We start from the raw sequence: 7,892 nt of genomic DNA, 5'->3' as shown, positions 1-7,892 counted from the left end.
TTAAACTGCAACTCATTGTAATCTTTGTCAAACTTTGCAATGTTTGTAACTCTCAGAAACTTACTGTAAGGTGCAACTTTGTAATCTTTGTAACTCTCAGTCACCTTGCTTGTAACTTACTCTAAACTGCATTCTCTCCTGAGTGAATGGAGAGAAAGAGAGAGAGAGTGTGAATGTGTTTTTTGGAGTTGCTAAGACTGGAGCACATGGTGATGAGTCATCACAAACTGCTGTTTTTTCTGGATAAAGGGAAGTCTGGGCATGTTCCCTGATGATGAGGTGAATGAGTCACAGGAGTCATTCAGACACTATTTAAGGAGAGGGAGCACATGCTCTCCCCTGCTCCTGAGAAACCCCTCTCTACAGCCAGTATCTCTCCTTCTGATCAGCTTCCACAGCCATGATGAGCAGATAGACCCTCCAGGATCCACATGTCTTGGCTCCTTCTGCAACTCATATGTCTGTGTAAGTGTGTGAGTGCTTGAGGGCAGGAATGAATGTGTGTGAATGAGTGAATGACTGGAGGTGTGTGTGTGCTTGCTTGTTTGTGTGTGTCTGAGAGAGAGAGTTCTGTGTTTTCTTTAATTTAAACCTTTGATGGCTGCTCTCTCCTCTTTAGTTTTACCTAGTGGAAATAAATGCATACTAGTGTAGCCCTGAGTGGTCTCCAGTGAGAATATTTTTTAAGTAATAGAAATGGGCACCTCTCACCCAGAGGGGGGTGGGGCTTAGCCAGGCCTACTGATGGGGATGGTAAAGGGAACCCAGTGATACAAAGGGGCACAGGGCTCCTGGCCACTGCCGTTACCCCTGTGGAAGTGGCCAGAGTCCCTAACCATTTAAATTGCAGCTGGAGTGCCATCCCTTGGACTGCAGGAGTGCGGAGCTTGGCCCACCCCCACCTTGCCCAGGGGTCCACTGAGGCTGTTGGTCCTCTTGGACTTAGCATATACCCCTCTCATTGTTTAGCTTAGGCAGTTCTTTGCTGGCTTTTGTGAATTATAGAATAAGATACTCATCTCTCTCCATTCTTTATAGAAAAGCTTGAGTCCCTAACTCAGGCTTTGTGAATCACAGTCATCTTCTAGTTGCCTGAATCCCTGGTATTATGATTCTCAAGATCACAATGTCTAACTCCTTTCATCATCCAGATCTAAGTGAGGAACATACAATCGGCAAATTAATTGGTGGTTGCTCATCCTATGTGATTAAATGTACTAGTGTACCTGAGCCGTAACTTAGGCTTTGTCTACAGTGTCAACTGAGTGACAAAACTTTTTTGTTCACAAGTGCTTCTCTGTCTACCCTCTCTCCCCCTTGCTTCCAAAAGACATGACAGGTGGCAGTTTAAATGGCTCACTGTCAGCAGGATTGCTCTCCTGTTAACAACACAAATGCCTGTTCATAGGGGGTGGAAGTATTTTGTCAGCAAAGTTGCTCACAAACAGTATGTACATGGCTCAACCTTTAGCAACATGGCCATGTGTAGACAAAGCCTACATTATGTATGTCTTGGAAGCAATTATTTGGGTGCAATTTGCATTGCAGTCACCATGTACAGGCCATATAAGTTACTATTAGCCAAGTGATGATTGTGTTATTCACATGGGGAAAATTGCAAACTCCTTATTTTCACTTGGAAAAAGCTTGTTGACTTCAGAGAGACTTTTTGTGTGTATAATTACTCACCAGTGGGAATAAGAAATTCATAATCTGGCCTATAGTTTAGATGTTGAGACAGTTTGGGGAAATAATGATATATTGGGCCAGAATTTTTAGAGGAGCCTAATGGAATTAGTTTCTCAATTTACATTAAATGTCAAGCAAAATCGAGCACCGAGCTCCTTAAAACTCCTTTGAAAATACCATCTTTGAATATTTAATCTCTTTCTGACATTGCAATATATACCGAGTGCAGTAGAGGAAACTGTTCCTAGGGTTGAAAAACTAACTGGAAATTGTGATGTAATCATCACCAGGGTCCCAGAAGCAGGCAATCAGCAGAATCCTTCACACTTATGGCTCTGCTGTGTGTAATTCTGTCTCCTATATATTGCTTCCAGTCAGGACTGTGCATAGGCAGATCTATGTTCAAAACTGGGTTTGATTTCTGTAGTTCTAGTCTGTGCAAAGAAACCACGAAAGAGAGTACAAACCAGTTAAGCTATGTGATAAGTGTTTAAGTGAAATGTAGTGGTGTGCGGGTGGGGAGGGGGTTGTATGACTCTGCTTTAGTGAGTTTTTCCATTGTCTGGGCTCCTAAAGCATTACTGCAACATATTCTCCAAGGGTTTGTATTCATTAGAAAGTTAAGCTATATGACCTAGAGGAGCCACGCTAACTAAAAATTTGTTAAATATTAGAGTAGCAAGGGACTTGGTGAGCTTAATGCTGTGTTGCCTGGGTATGGGTAAAGTCCAACTTACTAAAAAGATTTTTTCTCAAAAAAAAAAATTGTGAGAGTAAGAGGATAAAAGAATCTGATGAAAATAAAAAAAAATTAACCAAAGGTCAGAATAAATTTAACATTATTGAAAAAGCTTTGTTAATTAAGGTTTATAGGCATAACAGTTGACTGAATTTTTACTGAATTTTTTCTTATTCACTAGTGAAATCCAAATAAGCTTGTTTTTCTAATATAGCATTAATTTTTCAATGCAATTGTATCAGAGCCTAAAGTTCAGCAACTGTAAGTAACGTAGAAATCCCATAGAAGTATGGCTGTATATGTGGCAGAAAACAGTACATGTTGATTTATAATGTGGAGTTCACTCTCAAGTTTCCAGTCTAAGTATATATTTTAGAAATGTGCATCTGTCATGCTGACTGTGAGTCTGTTTGTTCAATAACTCCTAAATGGTAAGCACTAGAACCACCAAATCTGGTATGCAGCTTCCAATTATCCTAACTTAAAGTAAGGTCCATGGCTGGTTGCACCAGGAAAATGGGAAGAGCCAGGAATGAGACTCTTTTTCTTCAAATGGAAAGGGAGGGGACACAGAGAAGAGGGGTGCAATATTGAGAAAGGCCACTGGGGGCAGTGATCGCAGGGAAGAGCTATACTGCAGACTGATCACTTGGAGCAGTTACACTACCAAAAGTGTCCAACAGAGCTGGCGCTTGCAATCTTGCTTTCTCCAAACACTTACCCCTCTCCCTGTCCCCCGCCCTTGTCTGCAGCACCAGGGAAGGAGAAAACCTCTGCCAGTCAAGAGGCCTCGGGAGGAGGCAGAAGTCTCCTGCCAGTTTGTGAGGCTGTTGGGAGACAGAAGGTCTCTGCCAGCTAGGGGGTTTGGCGAAGACAGTCTCTAGTAAGTAATAAGCATCATGAAAGAAGAGAAGTCTGAGAAATTATAGCAAATACTGTCTTGGATATATATATCCGTGGATCATCACTTTGTAGTTGCAGAGAGGCTTGTGTATTCCAATCACCCCCCGAGAGTGGCCATCCTTGGAGTTATGTACTCTCTTAGAGTCACCCGTGGCATGTTGTGCTTAAAAGAAGCACCTGGGATCTTTTTCAGGGGGATAAGGCAACATGCCACATTTATTGAACATACATAGATCAATCAATACTTTATCATATGCATATGTTACATTACATTCATGCACTCATACACACACAAGCACACTCCGTCTTCTTGTTACCAATAGTCGCTCCCCCTGACTACACTGGCCAAGTGAGTTAGATGGGGGAGGGGTGGAGCTGGACTTCTGCTGATCTGGATCGATGCACCGATGTTGACAAGATGAAAACCTAGGGTCCCTCTTCAAGATGCTTCATATTTATCCCTTTCATGCACCCAATTAGTCATCATTTACATATGCAGTGAGATACTTATGACACCTTTTTAATGCTGCTTCGAAAAGGGTCCTTCAGGCACTTGCTGCTTGACTCCCAAGGCCGTCTATGTCCAATCTTCTTTTCAATGAGCTCACTTCAAAAGTCTTATTGTCTTTGGATCTGTCTCCCAGCTCCTCTCCACCCTTGCAACTGCTGCTGGAGGTGCTCACCTTTCAAAGTTTCTCCATTCACACCCTCATTCATTTCAATAGGACAATCCATGAAAGGTGAGCAATCTATTCTGCTCCTAGAAAAAGACATTTTTCTTTACCTTAACTGTTCCTAAGACCTATAACATAAAGGGCTTGATACAAAGTTTCTATGGAAAAGACTAGATACAAGACTTCTCTTAATACAAGGGATTCTATAAGAAAGCTTAACATAAAGATATAGTATCTCTAAAAGGACTATATATATAATATATATATATGGACTTACAAAATTTGTCAATACAAAGTTATATGAGAATGATACATGGTTATATGGAAAGGTTACAGAGATTTATCCACGGGAAGAATAGTCAAGGGCGAGTTTCCAGACAAAGTGTGATACAAGAAGTCCTCAATGGCAGAGTAGACAGAGGATAACTGCACAATGGAGGTGAAACTGTTGTGTAATGTTATAGCAGCTGTGAAGACAGATGAAGGCTGCAGCAGATAGAAGATCTACAATCGTGGTAGTGTTCATGCCATTGGTTTCAAGCCCTCTATCTGACAAAGACAGTGTGGTAACTGTTGTGCACCAGTCTCCCCGCTTTCAGAAGATGCCTGTACAGGACTTATTTTATTTTGAGGAAACAACATATGCACAAGTCAAAAGTCTAGTGGTGATTAGTGATTGGTGAGTGGCAACGGGAAAAGGACAGTGATATCTGGAAGTTCCTAGTCACAGATCAACATACAGTTGGTGGGTGTGTAATTCAGTCATCTTGCTTGAGGACTGAGGAAGGCTGAGCATCTCAGTAGCTGCACCCATGACTGAGCAGTCCTCTTTAGGACCCACTCTGCTCACCCAACATGAAGAGGGAGCTGGAAAAAAATGCCCTAAAAACAGTCTTGCCTCTTTTCCTCTTGGCTGGATAGCTACATACAGCAGTATCACCAACCCAGTGGTCGAAAATGTAAGAAATTGTACAGCTTTGGAACATGCAACGTATGTACCCTGATGGACAACTCAGTCAGTGACTGACCAGAGCAACACACAGCTATCATTGCTTGTGAACTGAATTTGTTTAATGTCAATATTGCTTCCTTGTCCAAAACTAGAACTGATGAAGGACAGGTGAGGAAGGAGAAAGGAAGATACACCCACTTCTGGAAAGGAAAATCTTTAGATGAACCACAATTGCATGGAGTAGGCTTTGCTGTAAAGAAAAAGCTTATAAGGTCCCACTCTGAGCTGCCAGTAAGCATCAATGAGTGGCTTATGACACTCTGGGGCTCGCCAAAAATCAACAGGTACCTATTGAGTGCCTAGGTACCAACAATGGATGCCAATGACAATGTAAACGCAATTTCTTCTCTCATCTGGAAACCATTTTATCTGAGACCCCTAAAGAAGATAAGATCATTCTTCTGGGGAATTTCAATACATGTGTTGGCTGAGACTCAGACCTGTGGAAAGGAACAACAGGGAAAGAAAAAGTTGGCAAAAGCAATGCAAATGGAATCCTGCTCCTTACCAAGTGTGCAGAACATGAACACCCTTTTCCAACCAAAGAATAAGTTCAAAACATCTTGGAGACACCAACGTGCAAATCACTGGCATCTTCTTGTCTATGTCATAGTTTGTGCTCGAGATTGTAGTGACATACTTCTCACAAGAGCAATGACAAGTCCTGATGACTGCTGGACTGATCATCAGCACATTCAATCCACAATGAAAATCAAGATTGCCCCCAAATGGAGGCTGCAAAGGAAGCAGATCAGGTGCAAGCTGAAGGTTCAAGATCTGAAGTACCCCATTAAGTGTGACCACTTCTAAGCAGGCCTAGAAGAAAAACTTTCATCAGTTTCCAGAAGAAATTGAGGAAAACTGAAGCCAGCTAAAAGCTGCAATCATCAGTACCTGTGAAGAAACCATAAGCTACCACACTAGAAATCATCAGGACTGGTTTGATGAGAATGATGTTGAAATCAAGCAACTCATCAATGAGAAAAGAATGGCATTTCGTGCTTTGCAGAATGATATGAATTGCAATACAAAGAGAGAAGCCCATGCTAAGGCAAGGGCAGAAGTCCAACATAAAACCAAAGCACTCAAGAACAAATGGTGGACTGAGAGTGAAAGAATTCCAACATTTAATGGATGCCCATAGTACATGTGGTTTCTTTAGTGCCATTAAGACTGTTTATGGGCTAGCTTGTCATGCCATAGAACCCCCTCACTCCAAGGATGGAATCACACTTTTGAAGAACAATGAAGTCCTTAATTTCTGCTAGAAAGAACATTTTGAAGATCTTAATCATAACTTCGTGGTTGCAGATGAAGCTTGGAGACTCTCCCAATTTAAATGAGATATACAATGCCATCGAACAGATGAAGAAGAACAAGGCAGCAGGTCCAAATGGGATCCACACTGAAATCTTTAAAGATGGTGGACCAGCGTTAATTTGGCTGCTTACCTTGCTTACCCTTAAAATCTGGATAAAGGAGGAGATACCTAATGAAATGAGCGATGCCTTGATCGTAACCCTCTTTAAGAAGAGGGATAAAGCTTACTGTTGAAACTGTCACACTATCTCTCTCATTGCTGTTGCCGGCAAAGTTCTGGGACAGGTCCTTGCAAACCATCTTCTGCCCCGTCAGAAGAAATTTTACACGAGTCCCGGAGTGCTTTGCAACCATGTTGTGGAACTGTGGATACGATCTTCATGGCACATCAGCTGCAAGAAAAGTGTCAGAAGCAAAACCAAATACTGTACATGGCTTTTATTGATCTAACTAAAGCCTTTTGACTCAGTGAATCACTGTGCCCTTTGGATTGTACTTTTAAAGATTGGATGTCCTGATTGATTATATATATATATATATAATCAATCTCAATCAATCAATAAACTGATTGTTCCTTCCTAAGTGTAATACTTTCCATTTGTCCTTATTAAACTTCATTCTATTTACCTCCGACCATTTCTCCAGTTTTTCCAGATAATTTTGAATTATGACCCTATTCTCCAAAGCAGTTGTAACCCCTCTGAGCTTCATATCATCTGCAAACTTAATAGCATACTCTCTACTCCAATATCTAAATCATCGATGAAGATATTGAACAGAACCAGTCCCAAAACAGACCCCTGCAGATCCCCACTTGTTATGCCTTTCCAGCAGGATTGCTGCTCTCTGAGAACTGCTGGAAAGGCATTAACTGCTCTCTGAGAACATCAAGAAGACCAAAGTGCTCCATCAGCCCTCTCCAAATGAAGTAACATACCTCACTTGGAGAGGTACTGCAATATTTTGATCATTTTCGCTACCTTGGAAGTTATTTTTCATCCAAGGCAGATATTGATGTAGAAATCCACATAATCTGAGCTTTGCCTGTGCAGCTTTTGCTCATTTGCAGTTTTTGAAGATCACGACATTCAAACAAACACCAAACTTCTTGTCTAGCAAGCAGTTATTCTCCCAATATTATATGAGTCTGAAACCTGGACAATCTATAGACATCACTTGAAAGTCCTTGGGAGGTATTACCAAAACTGACATGAAGATCACATGGGAAGACAGGTGCACCAACATCAGTGTTCTGGAAGAGGCAATGATCATCCATCAGCAACTTTGCTGGACTGGTCACGTTGTTTGGATGCCAGACCATCACCTCCCAAAATAGGTCCTGTTTTCTCAGCTGAAAGAACGATACCATAACATGGGAGGGCAATGGAAATGTTATAAAGACTTGCTAAAGGATAACTCAAAGAAGGGCAACATTAAAATTAACTTTGGGAGACACTTGCCCAGGATCGCTCAAAATGGAGAGAAATCCTGCACAATGTCTCCCTGTGTTCTGAATTTGCCCCCCAACAAGCTGAGGAGAAAGAGGTACAGGAGG

The 7,892-nt window shown here is 41.6% G+C and overlaps 1 long non-coding RNA gene across 1 annotated transcript in view; it reads left to right on the top strand.

Moving 5' to 3' along the window:
- The first annotated feature begins 316 nt into the window (after positions 1-316).
- The window catches only part of LOC142826697 (uncharacterized), a 193,750-nt gene continuing 186,174 nt past the window's right edge, over positions 317-7,892 (top strand). The window contains exon 1 of the long non-coding RNA XR_012900900.2: positions 317-465. This is a non-coding gene — a long non-coding RNA (uncharacterized LOC142826697). The remainder of the gene's footprint in view (positions 466-7,892) is intronic.

The sequence above is a fragment of the Pelodiscus sinensis genome, chromosome 2 (genome assembly GCF_052426305.1).
Source record: "Pelodiscus sinensis isolate ZL-2025 chromosome 2, ASM5242630v1, whole genome shotgun sequence".
Lineage (NCBI taxonomy): Eukaryota > Metazoa > Chordata > Testudines > Trionychidae > Pelodiscus > Pelodiscus sinensis.
The sequence above is the reverse complement of the archived record's forward strand: the minus strand, read 5'-3'. Positions and strand labels throughout refer to the sequence as shown.